General features: G+C 48.9%; 1 protein-coding gene and 1 non-coding gene across 2 annotated transcripts in view; both read left to right on the forward strand.

Moving 5' to 3' along the window:
- Window positions 1–17,372, forward strand: part of TRPM7 (transient receptor potential cation channel subfamily M member 7) — a 1,269,618-nt gene that overhangs the window by 524,402 nt on the left and 727,844 nt on the right. The window lies entirely within an intron of this gene.
- On the forward strand, window positions 5,684–5,743 carry LOC138286252 (U7 small nuclear RNA). The gene has a single exon (XR_011201915.1). It is a non-coding gene; the product is annotated as a U7 small nuclear RNA (small nuclear RNA).

A 17,372-nucleotide genomic window follows, 5' to 3' on the forward strand; every position in this document is an offset into this window, starting at 1 on the left:
CTGAAGCTTGTTTAAAAGGCCCGTAGTTACTATTTTTTTTTACTGTTTTTTTATTTGGCCTGCTGTCCCCCATTCTCCTTTTCCCTTCCTGATACCTCTCTCTTTCCCATTGCATTTGATTGCTGTGCTCCTTATCTCCTCTCAACCTTTGTCATGTGCCTCCACACTTCCTTTCCTTAAGTATTGAGGACTTAGTGTAAAGGGGCTAGTTTCCTTTCTGGTGAGCAAGGGACACCCGTGTGGAAGAATGTAGCTTGCTTGATGCTATGGAAAACTCAAAAACATCATCAGAGCAGTATTGGAAGAGAATCTGTCTTTCAAATACAGACACTCAAAGCAAAAGGATTGTAAAAAAAAAAAACTCATTTTTAGTCATGGCTGGGGGTGTAGTGTCACAATGCTTTTTCCGATTTATGAGTGCTTCCCTGACGCAAATTTATGGTTGAAGTAGCAGCGGAGTAAATCACCTGGAGAGATGATCAAGCAGCTGGTGTGAATGGTTATGGTTGTAATGCTAACAATGGTTGGATTGTATGTGAGGTTTTGCTCCTTTCATATGCTTTTTTGCGTTCTTGTCTACATTTTTTTAAACTGATATGCCAATGTAAATTAAACTTCTGCTTCCTCTGTTACGTATTGCAGGTATATATTAGCTGTGGTTGTGTTCACTGATTACGTCCTCTTTGTTGAAGCCTTCAACTAAGAGAACTTTAGATTATTTAGGATTTTGCTGCTGGCTCAACCATGCGATTCTGATTCAAAGTGTCTACTGGAGAATCAAAGATGCCGGTTTTCAAGGCTGCAGAAACAGTGAAATATGAAAGAGTGACATAAGTTTTTGCATAGAAGTCTTGAAAATCAGTGACACATTATGCCGTTTACTAATGAATTTAAGAGTCCTTTAATGTCTACATCAGAAACTCTGGCAATCATTTGTGCTGGTTAGAGATACCTTTGAAGATGGCATAAATTTCCAGCAGCATTATCTGATAGAGACAGCTAGCTGCAGATTCCTTAAGTTAGAATCCTCCCCAGGCGCAAGCCTGGATCTGGAAACGTTTCCTGGGCGTCGCGTGGCTTCGTAATGATGTAATCTGCCGAATGCGACGTTAACAGAGTCCATATAATCCCCCCCACCGAGGGAGTGACCACAGTTCCTTCTTTTCCATGCTTGCAACACTGATTCGGACACTGTCGTTATGGTTGTTTTTCGGCCTACTTAGATGTGCTCGTCGTCTTGGTGAAGTGTGCTCCGTATGTCTTTGGGGTCTAAACCCTGTGGATGGCAGGTGCCGATGACGGACCCCCATACAGTGTGCATATGGTGCCTGGGTGAGCACCATGATGCCGAAGACTGCAGCTCCTGTCAGCGACTTCGCCCAAAGGCTCTGCAAGAGCGTCAGATGAAGATCAGATTTCAGAATCTAGGTCTTCCCGTTGCACTAAATCTCCTTCTCGGTCTGACGTCCATTGGAGGAGTCGCTCTTGTGGACACCGTTCTCCAATGTCCAAAGTTAATTCTCGCAAGTGGTTGAGGCCTCGCAATCAACCTACCGTCATTGCTCAGCCGAGGAGACAGGGTTCGCTCTGCATCTTCCTCCCTTTCCGGGAATTGGGGCAACTCTAGACCAGATGCGTGCATATTATTCTTCCCTTCACGCAATCTTCAGTCAGCCACCTCCCTCTGGAGCACCTGTTGGTTCCAAGGAGGTGCGAAGTTCCTTAACTGTGTCCACACCAGTGGGTTTGCCCTCGGCTTTGGTTCAGGCTTCAGAGTCAGTTGGCACAACTGTTAGACCGCCGGTGCACAGCTGTAGGAAAGTACCCTCTTTCTTGGCATAGCTACCCCCATTTTCTGCCTGTGTCAGTGTGTTTGACTGTGTTCACTGGATCCTGCTGACCAGGACCCCAGTGATTATGCTCTCTCCCTTCTAACTTGGTAACCATTTTCACCTCACATTTGGCATACTGATGTCCCCATGTAAGTCCCTAGTATACGGTACACAGGTACCCAGGGAATTGGGGTACTAGGAGATCCCCATGGGCTGCAGTATGTATTATGCCAGCCATGGGAGCCCATGCATAGTGTTCTGCAGGCCTGTCATTGCAGCCTGCGTGAATGGTGCTTGCACCATTTTTCACTACAAGTCACTACACCAGGTCACTATAAGTCACACCTATGGCAGGCCCTCCTAGCCCAGAGGGCAGGTTGCAAGTACCTGTGTATGAGGGCACCCCTGCACTAGCAGAGTTGCCCCCACAAACTCCAGTGCCATTTTCATGGACTTTGTGGATATGGGGATGTTATTTTATGCATGTACTGGACATAGGTCACTACCTATGCCCTGCTACATAATGGTAACTCCGAACCTAGGCATGTTTGGTATCAAACATATCGGAATCATACCCCAATACAGTTGCCAGTATTGGAAGTATGATTCCATGCACTCTGGGGGCTCCTTAGGGGACCCCCAGTCTTCCAGGGTTTTCCAGGCAGCTCAAGCTGCTGCCACCCCTTAGACAGGTTTCTGCCATCCTGCTGCTTGTACACCTCAAGCCCAGGAAGGCAGAACAGGAGATTTCCTTTGGGAGAGGGGGGGGGAGGGGGTAACACCCTCTCCATTTGGAAATAGGTGTGACATGGCTTTTGAGGGATAGCCTCACCAAGTCACTGGTATGCTTTGAAGGGCACATTTGGTACCCTCATTGCATAAACCAGTGTACATCAGTTCAGGGACCTCTAGTCCCTGCTCTGGCACAGAACTGGACAATGGAAAGGGAAGTGACCACTCCCCCGGTCCATCACCACCACAGGGGTGGTGCCCAGAGCTCATTTAGTGGGTCCCTGAGTTCTGCCATTTTGAATCCAGGGTTGGCAGGGACCTCTGGGAACATCTGAGTGGACGACTGGCCGTGTGGATGGTCCTCTCAATCTGAGCTGCGTGGATCCTGCATTATGGGTGGTGTTCCGGAGTAGTCCTCTGCCAGCTGTCCAACATTGGTGGAGGCAAGCCCTTGCTTTCCCTTGCAGGACATTACTCCCGTGCACTACGTCTCCTGCAGCTGCCAAGGCTTGTTTGCATCTCTCTTCCAAGGGATCTTCAGGCTATGTGTAGCTCCAGCCCCAAGCACTCCTTCCTGCGACGCACAGCCCTCTGCGTGGTTCTCCTGCAACATGGTTCCCCTGCGACGTGGGGCCCTTCTTTAGTTGTGCAGTGGGCTCTTCTGCAACTCCTGTGTCCCCATCCTGTAGGACTCCTGTGGGTGCTGCCTTTGCTCCAGTGGGCTCTGTGTCACTGAGGGTCCCCTCTGACTCCCTTTCCTTGGGCTTGCTGGTCCCCAGCAGCTCCAATTTCGCCAACCGCAACCTTTGCCTTTGCCAAGGCTTGTTGGTAGGTTTCCTGCACCAACACCCGACTGCAGTTCTTCTTCTAACGTGGGACATTGTCTGCATCCCTCAGGAACTATTCACCGACTTGAGGACTGCAGTGCTGACCTACTTCACATCACCGTCAACCAACTCCTGCATCCACAGCTGGGTGGGTAGTAGCTCCTACTCCTCCTGGACTCTTCTGTGACTTCTGGACTTGGTCCCTGTCCATCTTCCACAGGTCTTCCTCTTCAGGACACCCCCCCCCCCCCCAGTTTACTGCAGTCTTGTCTCGGTGTTGCATTTTATTTTTTTCCTTCCTTTTGGGTGGTTTGGGGAAAATCCACTAACTTACTCCTTTTCTCCTGGTTGCTAAGGGGCACTGTGGTACTTACATTTGGGCTTTCCTAGTGCCCCCAGCTCCCCTCTACACATTCCACTTACCTAGGTGGGGGTCCTGTGTTCGCATTCCATTTTTTAGTGTATGGGTTAGACTCCCTCTAGGGTCACTATTGTCTAACTGCATTTTCATTGTTTTCTATCACTTCCTATGCCTATTTCTGATAACTAGTGTCTACATTTAGTGTGTTACCTCCTATTGCAAGGTTGCCTCTCTTGTACTTTTTGGTATTGTGTCACTGAAATAAAGTACCTTTATTTTGTGATACCAAGTGTTTTCTTTCATGTGTGTGAGTGTTGTGTGACTACAGTGGTATTGCATGAGCTTTGCATGTCTCCTAGATAAGCCTTGGCTGCTCATGCACAGCTACCTCTACAGAGTCTGGCTTCTAGACACTGGCAGAACGACACTAATAGGGGGTTCCTGGTATAAGGTGTGAGTACCTTATGTACCCACCACACACCAGTCCAGCTTCCTACATTGGTGGTGCAGCTGTGGGATAAGCACTTGCAATTGCCTTACCATCTGTCACTTGGCACTTTCCACAGGAAAGACCACTTACTAGTTAGGGGTACGTACTGTACATAGTTTGAGTAAGCTAGGGATCAAGGCATAGCCCTTGATCCAAACATCTTTTAGGGGAGTAGTTAGGCATCCTACAATACTCTAGCTAGCTGACATGTCTTCAGCAGAGCACACATCTCAGGTCATGGATTCTCCCTTTGAGAACCTGACCTTACAAGAGCTTAGGGACATGTGTGCTCAGAGAAAGCTGAATATTTGGAGAAATCCCAACAAGTGTCTGCTTCTAGGCCTTCTCCAGGATAACCAGGAACATGCTGGTAGCCAGGGGCAGGAGGAGGATGAAGTAGATTCTGACGCCCCAGTGCTTGAAAAATAACATTTAGCTACTGAAGTGGGCCAGGAAGAACCCTGGGAGGCTCAAAGAAACTCTAGGTAGACCCTCAGCCCTGTTAGGAGCATTGTTAGCAGTGTAAAGGTGGGGAGGGGGTCACACCAGTAGGTCCACCTTTGTCCCGAGAGGGCTGGTTGAGAAGGTGTCCAAGGGTAGAAATAGATCCTCCTCTGCCCACTCTCACATCTCCTCAGTATCTGAGGGGACCCACTATTCAACTCCAGGGGAAGATTCCCAAGGCAGGCCACTCAGGCAACTGAGACTGGAGGAGGCCAAGCTGAGGCTGCAGCAGCAACAGCTAGTCCTGGATAGGGAGGCCTTTGCAGTGAAGAGAGAGAGGCAGGGGTTGGGGGTTAGCACCCCATGGTGGCAGCAACCTTAGTTTCAGGGAGCCTAGGGTTAGGGAGGACTCTTTGGCTCCAGAAACCTCAACAAAATTGTTCCACCCTACAAGGTTAGGGATGACATTTGCAAGTTGTTCACTGTTCTGGGGAGAACCTGCAAGGTACAAAGGGTCCCTCAGAGAGAGTGGGCTGCTATCCTTTGGGTCTCCTTCTCTAACAAAGGGAGGGATAGACTTCTCACTGTCAGGGAGGTAGATGCTGATAACTACACAGTTTTGAAATCTGTACTCTTAGATGTGTTTGGCCTCACCATTGAACAATATAGGATAAAGTTCAGAGAGACCTGGAAAGAGTCCTCCCAGGATTGGGTAGATGTTATGGACTGCTCTGTTAAAGCTGAAGGCTGGTTACATGGTAGCAAAGTCAATAAATACAATCTGATTTTGAGAGAGCATATTTTGTAAATAATTGTGTGTCTGATTTGTTGCACCAGTACTTAGTTGACTCATATCTGACCTTTCACCAAGAATTGGGAAAGAAGGCAGACAAATGGGTCAGAACTAGGGTGAGCAGAAAAGCTCATAAAGGGGATTGCCATACACAAAAAAGGAAGCATGTAAGTCTCAGGGCAAGGGTAGGGGCAAAGATAAAAACAGAGTTTTTATCTTTCAGAGTTTATCTTTCATGGTATTTTGCATGTGCAAAATGCCATTCTGCAAAAAATTCCAATTTGCGATTTTTTTTTGCTGCTTCTCCTTGCGATGTGGATTTTGAGAGCAAATTGCGACTCGCAAAACCAGGTTGCAACGCAAGAGATCGCAATTTTGTGATTTCTTATTTGTGGTCTGCGAATGGCTTTCATGCATCGCAGACCACTTTTTTGCACTCGCAAACGGCCGATTTTTGCGATTCGCACCGTTTGCGAGTGCAAAATGTTTTCATACATCTGGCCAAGAACTACAGAAGCAGTGGCTTGACCAGAAAACTGTCCTAACTGTTTACCAGCTAGGGCAGAAAGTCTGGGTCCTGGAGCTGGTGGCTCCCAAGACAATGGGAGAGGTCTCCCCACAGTAGTAGAAAACAAGGGTGAGGCATCTATTTAATGGACCTAGGCACTCCCAGAATCCCCCTCAGGGTGCTTCATATGAACCACTTGAATCCCTACTATGACAGGGCTGACATGACCCTGCTCATGGCCACTGATGAGGGACAGGAGGAAGAGAGTAGCCATCTCCTGACCTCTTCTCTAACACTGCAGCTGATGGCTCAGTAGATGGAGTAATCCTAGCAGACTGCCTTTCTGAATCTCAGAAAAAAGACTGAAGGAACCTCCTATGGCAGTACTTAGAACTGTTGTCTCTGACACCTGGTCAGACAACATGTTGTGAACACACCATTGATACAGGAAACAGTTTGCCCTTAAAAAACAAAATCTATAGGCAACCTGACCATGTTAGAGACTGCATCAAAGCAGAATTGCAAAAGATGCTGGACCTAGGAGTAATTGAGCACTTTGATAGCCCCTGGGCTATCCCAGTGTTGCTGGTCCCAAAACCTCACTCTCAGAATGGTAAAATTAAAATGATGTTCTGTGTTGATTACAGAGGGCTCAACACTGTCAGAAAGACAGATGTTCATCCTATCTCTAGGGCAGATAAGTTAATAGAAACACTGGCGTCTGCCAAGTATCTTAGCACATTAGATTTGACTTCAGGCTCTTGGCAGATCAAATTATCAGGTGATGCTAAACTAAAAACTGCTTTTCAACCATTGGAGGGCATTATGACTTCGCAGTGATGCCCTTTGGTCTGAAAAATGCACCTGCCACTTTTCAGAGGCTGGTGAATATAGTTCTTTGTGGATTGGAAGTCTATAGTGTAGTTTATCCAGGCGATATAGCTGTCTTTAGCCCCCCCCCCCTCCCCGGGATGACCACCTGGTCCACCTCTGGAATGTTTTGTAGGCTCTGTAAAAAGCAGGCCTCACTAAGTATCAGCTAAGAGTCAGATAAGGCCGGGGAAGGTTGTGTATCTGGGCAACGTGGTAGGTGGCAGCCAGATTCAGCCACTACAGGGGAAGATCCAAACTATTCTAGAAGTGACACCCCTTCCTGCACGGACCCTTCTTAGGCCTCACTGGGTACTACAGGATGTTCATTAGGAACTATGGCTCCATTGTAGCCCCGCTTAATGACCTCACCTTAAAGAGAATGCCTAAACGTTTTGTGGACAGCTATCTGTCAAAAAGCTTTTGAAGACCTCAAACAGGCCATGTGCTCTGCACCTGTGTTAAAAAGCCCTGACTATTCCAAGAAATTCATAGTACAAACAGATGCCTTGGATTTAGGGGTTGGGGTAGTTCTATGTTAACGTAACACTGTTGGCCAGGACCAACCAGTAGCTTTTATAAACAGAAGGTTGACCCCCAGGGAAAGTTGGTCAGCCATAGAAAGGGAGACCTTTGCTGTGGTCTGGGCATGGAAGGAGCCGAGGCCATACCTCTTTGGCACTCACTTCATTGTTTAGATAGCCCATTCTATGGTTAAAACAGATGAAAGGATAAACTCCCAAACTGTTGAGGTGGTCTATATCCCTACATGGAATGGACTATACAGTGGAAAATAGACCTGGGAATAACCACTCTAATGTAAATGTGCAGATGGACGCTCCAGATATTTCCACTTGAACAATGAAGACTCATTTGGGCAAGGTTAGCCTTCTTGTCCTTCACTTGAGGGGTAAGAAGGAGGGTTGTGTAGGAAAGTACCCTCTTTCTTGGCATGATTACCACAATTTTCTGCCTGTTGTAATTGCGTCCTACAACAGCCCTTCAGGGTTCCCATCTGTGTCACCGGTGTCCTATCAGCTGGCTCCTGCGATTTCACTAGCGGTGCCAATTGAAGTCGACTCCCTCTCTGCATTTGATGTCAATGCCGACATCTAGGTATCGTCTTCTCAACGCTGGTTGATGTCGCAAATGCTGCCAGTCATACCTCCACAGGACTCCACTCCTTTTGTTCCTGTCGCAGATGATGGTGAAGAGGCGGTACAGCAGTCGGATCCTCCTAGAAAGGACAGTTGATTGTCTGATCTGGCTGCAACTAGTGGCATGGATTCTTCTTCTGCCTCAGGCTTCCTTTCCCCTCCGGGCCTTGTTACGGAAACAAATTCCTCCTTTGCGGACATGCTTAAGAGAGTTGCGGAGGTGTTAGGTCTAACCCTTCCCTTAATGGAGTTGACTTCCGATCCCTTAATTGATGTGCTCCATCAAAGCCAGACCGGGGTTGGGCCGGTGCTTCCGTATAGCGAAGCAGTACATAATGTCTTGTTTGCTTCTTGGGCTAACTCTGCTACAGGTGCCCCTGTTGACCGGGATATATCCCACAAGCACCGTCCTGTCCTTGGTGATCCATCTTGTTTGATCACACATCCTACTCCTTGCAGTTTAGTGGCACAGGCCGTTTTAACTATCTCTGATATAGAGTCCCTCCCCCATAATCTTCCAGGAGTCTAGATGTCTGTGGCCTCCACAAGTTCTGCTCTACGTTCTGCGACCACGTCTTGTGTTCTAGGATGTTTCTCTCATTCATTATGGGACTCTTCAGTGAACAGTTTACCCTTGCCTCCAGATAATGTCAGGATTACTCTTACTCCTATAATTCAGGATGGGCCAAATGCAGCTGAATCAGTCATTCGCTGCGGTATGGATTCCACTGACACTGTGGGTCGAGCTGTGGCTTCCTCAGTTGTGCTCAGTTGCCGTACCTTGTTGCGTACCTCAGGGTTCTTACAACCAATCCAGTCTACATTACTGGACATGCCATTTGATGGTGCCCATTTGTTTGGTGCACAGCCTCACTAGGCCTTGAGACATTTTCGAGACAGTAAGGGTGGAGCAACAAGTTACATTTCTCTATCCTTTGGCTTCTTCATCACTACTGTGCTGTTATTTGTTCTTCAATGTTTCAATCAATCAATCAATAAAAAAAATGTATAGAGGACGATACTCACCCGTGAGGGTCTCAAGGCGTTTGTGGGATGGGGGAGTGCGGGGGGATTACTGTTCGAACAACCATGTCTTGAGTTTTTTTCTGAAGAGTAGGAGGTCTTTGGTTTTGCAGAGGTTGGTGGGGAGGGAGTTCCAGGTTGTGGGGGTGAGGTAGGAGAAGGCCCTGCCTCCTGTGGTGGTTCGTTGGATGCAGGGGACTGTAGCTAGTGCGAGGTTGGCTGATCGGAGGTTGCGTGTTCACTTTTTCGTTGAGGTAGGTCGGGCCGGTGTTGTGGAGGGATTTGTGTGCGTGGAGGAGGATCTTGAAAGTCATTCTGTTGTCTATGAGGAGCCAGTGAAGGGATTTGAGGTGTGGTGAGATTCCTTTGTGGCGGGGAGGCCAAGGACGAGGCGTGCGGCTGTGTTCTGGATTCTCCGGAGTTTGAGTTTGAGTGTGGTGCCGGCATAGAAGGCGTTACCGTAGTCTAGCCTGCTGCTGATGAGTGCATTGGTGACTGTCTTCCTGGTCTCTTGGGGAAATCCATTTGAAGGATTTTTTTTTTGAGTGCGGAGTGTGTGGAAGCGGGAGGAGGAGGTTAGTGCATTGATTTGCTGTGTCATGGAGAGGGAGGGGTCCAGGATGATTCCGAGGTTGCGTGCATGCTTTGCGGGGGTGGGTGCTGGGCCTAGGGTGGTGGGCCACCAGGAGTCGTCCCATATGGTTTTGTTGGGGCCGAAGATGATGATCTCGGTTTTGTTGGAGTTAAGCTTGAGGTGGTTAGTTGTCATCCAGTTGGTGGTGTCGAGGAGAGCAGCGTGTAGGTTGTTTTTGGCGGTGGTGGGGTTGCGGGTGAGGGAGAGGATGAGTTGGGTGTCATCTGCGTAGGAAAGGATAGTGATTCAGTGTGGTCGAAGGATGTTGGCTAGGGGGATCATGTAAATGTTGAAGAGTGTGGGGCTGAGGGAGGACCATTGGGGGACTCCGCAGATGATCTTGGTAGCGGTGGAGTGGAAAGGTGGAAGGCGGACTCTTTGAGTCCAGTCGGTGAGGAAGGAGGTGAGCCAGTCTAAGGCTTTGTGACGAATTCCTATGTTATGGAAGCTTGTGTGGTGGCAGACAGTGTCAAAGGCTGCGGAGAGGTCTAGGAGGATGAGTGGGACGGTCTCGCCTTTGTCGACTTTGGTCCTGATGTAGTCAGTGCTTGCGATGAGGGCGGTTTTCGTGCTTTGGTTCTTGCTTAACACGGATTGTGAGGGTTCAAGAGTGTTGCTTTCTTTGAGAAAGTGGGATAGGTGGGCGTGGACTAGTTTCTCGGCAACCTTGGCGGGGAAAGGGAGGAGGGAGATGGGGCGATAGTTGGAGAGGACCTCCGGGTCGGCTTTGGCTTTTTTTAGGAGAGCGGTGATTTCTGTGTGCTTTCTGGGGTCTGGGTAGGTGGCGGAGTCGAAAGAGGAGTTGATTATGTCGCGGAGTATCGGGCGATGGTTGGGCTGGCTTTGTTGTAGATGCGATGAGGACAGGGGTCGGAGGGGGATCCGGAGTGGATGGAATTCATGATTTTTTCGGTTTCTTCGTGTGTGGTGGGGGCCCAGGTGGTGAGTGTGGTGGGTGGGGTCGTGAGTGGGGGTTGAGTTGGGTGAGTGAGGGATGTGTGTGGTATGAAGCTGTTGTGGATGTCCAGGATTTTGTGGTGGAAGTGGTTGGAAAGGGTGTCACATAGGGGCGCTGTGTGTGTGTGTGTGTGTGTGTGTGTGTGTGTGTGTGGGGTCTATGTTGCTGGCTTTGGGTTTGGCTAGCTCTTTAATGATGGTGAAGAGTTCTTTGCTGTTTTGAGAGTTGTTGTCAAGGCGTGTCTTGTAGTGATCTCTTTTGGCGGTGCGTATGAGTTGGTGATGGGTGCGAATGGTGGTTTTGAGGGTGGAGAAGTTGGTTGTAGAAGGTTCTTGTCGACATATTTTTCCGCTTGGCGGCACTTGCGCTTGGAGTTTGGGGGTGAACCATTGGGCGTTCTTGATGTTGTGGGTTGCGATGTGTTTTCTGAGGGGGGCTAGTGTGTCTGTGCAGGTAGTGATCCATTTAGAGAGGTTGTGTGCTCCTGTGTTGGGGTCGTTGTTGTGGGGGGGGGGGGGGGGGGGGGTAAGGTTGTGAGCCAGTTGGGAGTTCAGGAGTTCTGTGGGGATCTTGTCCCACATGCAGTAGGGTGTGGTGTGTTGATGGTGGTGTGTGGGGGGTTTGGTGAAGGAGAAGTGGATGCAGTGGTGGTCACTCCAGTGGAGTTTGGTGGTGTGGGTGTAGGCTATGTGTTGGCTTGAGGTGAAAATTGCGTCTAATGTGTGTCCTGCTGAGTGGGTGGGTGCAGTGACCAGTTGTTTGAGTCCGAGGTTGGTGAGGTTGTCTGTGAAGGAGGTAGAGTTGTGGTCTTGAAGGTTCTCCAAGTGAAAGTTGAAATCACTGAGGAGGCTGTAGTCTGTGGAGGTGAGGGCGTGCGAGGTGATGGTGTCAGCGATAATGTCGCAGAAGGCGGGGCGTGGTCCTGGTGGTTTGTAGATTAGTATACCTCTGAGGGTGGAGTTGTTGATAATGTGGATTAGGAAGTGCATGTGTTGTCGATAGTTTCTTGGGAGCTGGTGGTGACTTTGATGGTTTCCCTGTGTAGGATGGCGATGCCACCACCTGGCCTGTTGAGTCGGTCTTTGCATTGGAGTTTGTATCCCTTGGGGGTGGCGATGGCTATGTAGGGTTCCGAGGAGGGGGTTGGTCCAGGTTTCCGTGAGGAAGGCGATGTCAGGTGAGTGTGATGTGATGAGGTCCCAGAGTTCTATGGCATGTTTGTGAAGGGAGCAGGTGTTGAGGAGCAGGCAGTTGAGGTGTTTGTGGTGGGTAGTGTTGGTGTGGTGCACGAGGGTTTTGTTGCGGGGTGTGTTCTGGTTGTGGGGTGGTGTGCGGCAGGGCTGGTTGGTGGGGGCAGAGCAGGTGTGTATTGTGTTGGGGGAGTTGTGTTTGTCGGGGGTCGCTATGGTTGCTGTGTGGTGTGAGGGAGGAGGAGCAGGAGAAATGACAGGTGCAGCAGGTGAAGGGGCCATGAGTGTGTGTGGGGCTGGAAAGGGTGCAGGTGGGGCGAGGGCCTGGGTTGAGTGAGTGGAGGGTGAGTAGATTGTCTGAGGGGGCCAGGGGGACTGGCGCTGGGCGCGGTCTTGGCGCGGACGGACGCAGACGGGCTTGCCTTGGGTGCGTCTTTGGCGCGCCAGCGCTGCCGCTGCCATAAATGGGGGAGGGGGGAGGGAGTGGCAGCTAGGAGGAGGGAGGGCTGGGCGAATTGGAAGGCTGGGGGGGTGGGGCCGCAGGGATTAGCAGCGGCGGGAAACCGGACGAGGAGGAGGTGGGTGGAGGGGCCGGGGGGACGCAGCGGCAAGGGATAAGAAAGAAAGGAAAACGGACGAAGAGGTGGTGGGGGAGGGAGGAGGGGCTGCGGGGACGCAGCAGCAAGAGATTTGAGAGAAAGGAAAACGGACGGAGAAGGAGGAGGCGCGGGGTGGCGGCGCGAGGAGCGACCTGCCTGCTGGAAGCAGGGTCAACGGTTGCTCCTTGTTACCGCGCTGCGGCCGCCATAAATGGGGAGGAGGGAGGGAGTGGCACCTGGGAGAACAGAGGGCTGGGCGAATGGGAAGGCTGGGGGGTGGGGCCGCAGGGATTAGCAGCAGCGGGAAACCGGACGAAGGGGAGGGGAGAGGGGCCGCGGGGACGCAGCTGCAAGGGATAAGAAAGAAAGGAAAACGGATGAAGAGGAGGTGGGGGAGGGGGAGGGGCCGCGGGGACACAGCGGCAAGGGATTTGAGAGAAAGGAAAACTGACGGAGAAGGAGGCGGTGTCGCGAGGAGCAACCTGCCTGCTGGAAGCAGGGTCAAGGGTTGCTCCCATCAGTATTGCTTCTGCAGGGCCATGAGGCTTTCAATTGTTCTGTTCTGCTTTATTGGAATGCCCTGTGGGTGTTCCTTCTTGCCAGGTGTTGAGTTTCCCTGGCTTGTTATTGTCATAATGTGGTGCTCTGACACCCAATGGACTTTTTCATGCCTGTTGTTAAGGCATCTTTTATAGCCTAAGGTACAGTAATCATTTCTGCTTCAGGTTTTGTCAATGTTGCTGAATTAGAGGCTATCATTTATAGCACACCTTACCTATGGTGATATTGTTTGCTTCACTCTGATGACAAGCTTATGCTTAAGAGTCTTTACCTGTCTGATATATATATTATAGTCTAAGTGGAGTTTTTACATTCTATGTTAGTATGCGAAAGAGTATTCATACCTAGTTACACCTTAAATGGATTTTTTCCCATTTCTCCCATGGCAGACCGTTCGTTTTTCTAACTTTTGCATTTATACCAGTTTACTAGTTACTGGGGATATTACCAACTCTTTGGTTTTTCTATACCCCTGAGAGTATTGGTTGCTTTGTCCCCTTGTACTACCAAATAGTGTAGGTCTAGTGCTTCACTTTTGAGGGGTACATTTATCTTTTACATGTGATATCACTCTCTTCTTCAGGATTTTCATACCTTACTTGTTTTGGTCGTATGGGGTTCTGTTACGTATTCCTTGCAGTTTACATACCTTCTACACTTTGGTGTAGACTTTTCAATAGTGTTGAAATGTTCTTTGCACATTCTTATTTCTTTTCCTGACTTCGGTCAATCCTTAATACGACTTCATAGAGATGTATCTATTTGTCAGTTTTGCTTAGTCTATTGTGTAGACTTCTTGTTATTGAATTCTTTTAGAGTTCGTTTACATTTGCTGCATTTGTGTGCGGCACTTCCTTTATTTTGGAAGGGTTATGCCCCTTTTCAGAGGTGCTTCTCCCTCTCTGTGTGAATATTATTTCTGTAGGAAAGTGCCCTTTTTGGCATGGTTACCCCCACTTTTTTTATTTATTGATTTTGCAGTGAACACAGTGGTAGCGAAAAACAGGGAAAACAAAGCTAAAGAATACAATTTAACATCCCACAAGCCACATCCTGTACCTGTTTGCATGGAGTTATACACACATTTAGGTATCAGTAAGTACATTTCCTATGCGCCCCCACTTCCACCCCTTTGTTGCTCTTTCCATATTGTACAGCATGATTATACTTTTTGCTAATGACTACTTATAGTTGAAGCAGATAGCACACCGTCTGGGTTCTGCTGCAAGTATGTGTTCAATCGTCCCCATATATCCTTAGGACCTGAGGTGGGGGGCTGCAAATCTGCATAAACCTCCAGCTGATCCTGACATTATAGCAAGTCTGAAAGCCACTCTTTGAATTTGGGCGCCCTTCCTCTCCCCCATCTGCATGCCACTCTCCGTTTTGCCAGTAAGAGACCTAGGCTTGTGTATCTATGGTGTGCACCCTCCAACTCTTCTGTATATCCCAGCAGAGCTGTCTGTGGTGTAAGCACTAATGGTGTAGATATCATGAGGGAAATTGCCCTTTCGACTTCTTTCCAGTATCGCAGTACCGGGGGACACAGCCAGGCCAAGTGTAGAAAACCTGCGTTCTCCATCCCACATCTAGCGCAATTTGCTTCTGGCTTTCGACCATATTTATGGAGCTTCATGGTTGTGTAGTATAACCTGTGTAGGAATTTATAGTGTATAATTCTCAACCTACTACTGCTTGTGATCCTTTTGGTCTGCTGACAGCAGTATTCCCATTGTTTGTTCGAAAGATGCATATGCAGCTCTTCGTCCCAACCCTCCCATGCACCCCCACTGAACATCGTCCGCTCTTGTTGCATGTAGCGGTAGAGTGTAGAGACCAAGTGTTGTGGTGAGTTTCCTTGCAGCAGTATGTGAAGTGTGTTCACCTTGGGCGGATGCTGCACTTAAGGCCGATATACAGGAAATTATCCAGTGGAGACTGCAGCATACTGTTTGGAAGTGCATCTCTGTCTCGAAAATGGGCATCCTCGTGCAGGTCTCCGCATGTGACAATGCTTAATTTCGTAAGTAATTTTGTACCTCCTGTTTCGCATGTAACTGAGACCACTCCTTGTTTCAACAGTGGCATGTCCGGCTTCTATAATAAGCTCTTCCCTGCCTGGCTAGCCATCTTTTGCCAGGCTCTTTGCGTGCAGGCCACCATGGAGTTTTTGAGGGTGGGGGGGGTGATTATCATGACTGGCCTCAGATATGCGGAATGGGGGGGTTGGGCAATGCAACCCTGCACTATTGCTAGATCCCCGTTGTAAGGGGGTGGTCGGTACCATTAATGTGCCAAATGTGTCTGCGCGCAGATGTAGTAGAGCTCTAGATCAGGGGCCACAAAGCCCCCATTGGAAAACGGTTGAACAAGGATTTCCCATTGCAAACACGGCTGTTTACTAGCCCACGCCAGTATAATCATTTGTGTTCTTAACAGTTTAAAGAAATGTTTAGTTGGTGGAATAAACAGAGTAATTTGGGAAGTACGACCATCTTCATTAGCGAGATGCAGCCTGCTATCAAAAGTGGTTAGTGAGTTCCAGGGCGTGATGCTGGATTGTATACTGTACAACACCGTCCCATAGTTGAACCGCATTAATTCTTCCTTGTCTCGAGTGAGCTCTATGCCAGAGTAATAAAGATTCGGGTCTGTCCATTGGATGGGAAAATCCGATCTGAATCTGGGCGTGTTTGCAGTTAATGGGTAAATGTGCGATTTTGCCCAGTTTATTTGTATACCGAACACGTGAGCAAATCTTACAAATTCCTTTAGTTCGATGTTTAAGCTCTCTGCTGGGTTTCTGAGGTATAGTGTTCCATTGTCCACGTATAGTGAGATTAATATATGTCTGCTAGGTGTATGGATAGCTAAGTGATTATAATGCTGACGGAGTTTGGCAGCCAGGGGCCCCATTGCAATGCAAAGAGCAGTGGCGACAGCAGGCATCCCTTCCTGGTCCCCCTTGCTATGTGGAAAGGTGTCGAGCAGGCTCCATTGATCTGTAAGGCTGCTAACGGGTTTGTATGTATCCAGTCCCTATATGTGGATGGGAAACCCATGCGTCTCAGTATGATCATTAAATAATCCCTTTCTAGGGAATCAAAGGCCTTCGTGGCATCTAGGAATATTGCTGCAGCAGGAAGCTCAGGGTCTATGCTTTGTTGAAGGACAAAGACTGTCCGCAGGTTGTACGATGCGGACCTGCCTGGTACAAACCATGATTGGTCTGGCCTGGTCAGGAATGTCATTAATAGACTTAATCGATTGGTTAGTACTTTCACCAGTATCTTTGTGTTGCAGTTGATGAGTGGTAGTGGGCGTAGAAGCCGCAGCTGGAGGCTGTTTTATTTGGTTTTTAGTAATGTGATGATCAGGGTCTCTCTCATGGAGGGGGGAAGTATCCCTTCCAGTTTAGCCTCAGTTTAAACCTCTTTCAGCTATGGGACAAGTATTGCTGCGTAAGTTTTCTAGAAATCGGCTGGTATAGCATCAGGTCCTGGGGCTTTGCCTGACAGTAACTGCATTATGGCTTCTTGTATCTCATCTTGCTCTATTTCAGCCACAAGTCAGTCACTGAGCCAAGCCAATGCTGCGTCCTCTAGATAGCTGCCTGTGTTCTGGGTTGTCGTCCTAGTTGAGGAGTATAGTTGCTCATAATATGCCACAAATGTCTGAAGTATGTCAGGGGTGTCCCTAAGTGTACGGTCAGATGGATCCCATATCTCCAATATTGTGTTGTCTGGGCGTGTTGTGTGAATGGTATAGGCTAGTGCCCTGCCACGCCTCTCCGTAAGACCGCACCCATGCATATTTGCCCCTGACTAGGACCTCCTGCTCCGCTGGCTCCTGATAGTCTGTCAATGCATCCCATAGATGCCAAACCACATCAGCAGTATGCATTGTAGTTAGAGCATTTTCTAAATGTTTGATTTTTGTTTCCATGCCCGTGAGGGTGGACCAGATATCACGTAGGACTCCAATGCCCTTTGCCAGGCAGCTACCTTTCATTGTAACCTTGAAGGCCTACCATATTATACCTACTTTGGATACCATGCCCTTATTCCTATTGAAGAATTCCACTATCGCGTTCCTGAGTTCCTCGCAGAACGGGTCGTCCAGTAGCATATTTGGGGAAAGACGCCAGGTACTAAGTGGGGAAGCAACGGCAGGTACTGCTGGCTTAAGAGTGACCGGAGAGTGGTCAGAGTATGTGCGGGCCATATGTGTGGTTTCTCTTAGCCAGGGTGCCATAGATAAGGATATGGACTAATAATCCAGCCTAGACCAGCTGGAGTGCAAAGCAGAGTAAAATGTGCCCTCCCTGTCATGCTGATGTAGCCAGCGCCAGCAATCCACCACTTCGTATTCAGCTATGTCGGTGCGCAAGCGC

The sequence above is a fragment of the Pleurodeles waltl genome, chromosome 3_1 (assembly GCF_031143425.1).
Source record: "Pleurodeles waltl isolate 20211129_DDA chromosome 3_1, aPleWal1.hap1.20221129, whole genome shotgun sequence".
Lineage (NCBI taxonomy): Eukaryota > Metazoa > Chordata > Amphibia > Caudata > Salamandridae > Pleurodeles > Pleurodeles waltl.